Source organism: Fulmarus glacialis, unplaced genomic scaffold, assembly GCF_000690835.1.
Source record: "Fulmarus glacialis isolate BGI_N327 unplaced genomic scaffold, ASM69083v1 scaffold11301, whole genome shotgun sequence".
Classification (NCBI taxonomy): domain Eukaryota; kingdom Metazoa; phylum Chordata; class Aves; order Procellariiformes; family Procellariidae; genus Fulmarus; species Fulmarus glacialis.
Window position 1 is genome coordinate 48,907 of NW_009192223.1, and position 1,326 is coordinate 50,232.

The window sequence follows — 1,326 nt, forward strand, 5'->3', positions numbered from 1 at the left end:
TGACGCGGCAGAGCTCTGGCTGCCAAAGCCACGCACAGCCAGCTCTAGTACTTGATTGCTGCCCCCGTGCCAAGAAAAAGCGAGAGCTACGCTCTCCAATACAGTGCTTTAACTCCCCACCCTGCAACACCAACAGAGCAGCTCTGAGCAGCTTTCACAGCATCCATTCAGCACAGGCATCTGTTTATTCAGAGCACATGTGCCAAGGCTTGCTTCCCAACACACCCACCAGCTAACTCCTTCTGTATTGCCTCCTTCAGCCTCCTTTCAGCTCAAGGGCAGCTGTACAAGACAGACAGCAGATCCACCTGTCTGCTAGCACCGTTCTGCTCATCTCTACCTGGCTTTGCACACTTTATATAGGTCATTTCCTCCTTTAAATTAATGCAGCCTCCAATGCTTCTTACTTGGGCCAGTTTCATCCACATTGCATCTTTTCCCAGGGAAATTTATTCAGCTGAATTCCCATAACTGCTGAGAAGTCATGTTTCTTAGTAAGCCTTGGTTATTCACAATTTTTAGAATGAAGAGGCATGAAATATCCAGCCTGATTTGCATTACTTGGAGTTTTTTTCCAAGCTAAGAACTATAGTAAGAGCTTTTCATACCTACTATTAAGCTAAGCTCTGTGCTTTCACAACTGCCTTTTTCAGCTCATTTGATACCCCAGACATCTCTTTCCGCACTTGAGAGCCTGCTGATGCCCAACTCACAGCCAACAGAGGAAGGTTTCCCTTTTGGGGCTAGTGTTGGCTCTCTTGAACTTCAGATGCTTTGAAGGTAGGAGCAGGAAAGGGAGCTCTAGGAAGCCAACGATGCAAGGCAGGCAGCCCTACGCAGGTACAGGGGCCGACTCCTTTCCCCCTGCTCTCAGAAGGAAGACAGACTAGATTCTGCCTCTGGATGTCTTCCCACAGCTTTACCCTCTCCAGAAGAGGATGTCACTGCTCACTCTTCCCTCCTCTATTTCTAGGAAGGAGAAGCAAGTCAGAGCAAAGGAATTATTTACACCTACATTTATCAACCCCCTTCGATTGCCTCCATGCTGCTTCCAGCACTGTTTGTGAATAGGCAACGCTCTTGCAGAGGGCTCCATGTGCAGCAGCTGCTAAGCCAGAAGTTTTCAGACATGACACACTGCTGGAGGAAGCAGCGCTCAGGTTTTCTGCCCTCTTCTCCTCTCTGACTCAGGAAAGGCCGAGCTGTTCCGAGGCCACAGCCCAGTCCTCACAGGCATTTATTTACCTGAGGTCCGGGCGATACGTTAACCCCGCTACAGCCCGTCCCTCCTGCAAACAAACGCAGCGCTGCGAACCCGAGCCAAGC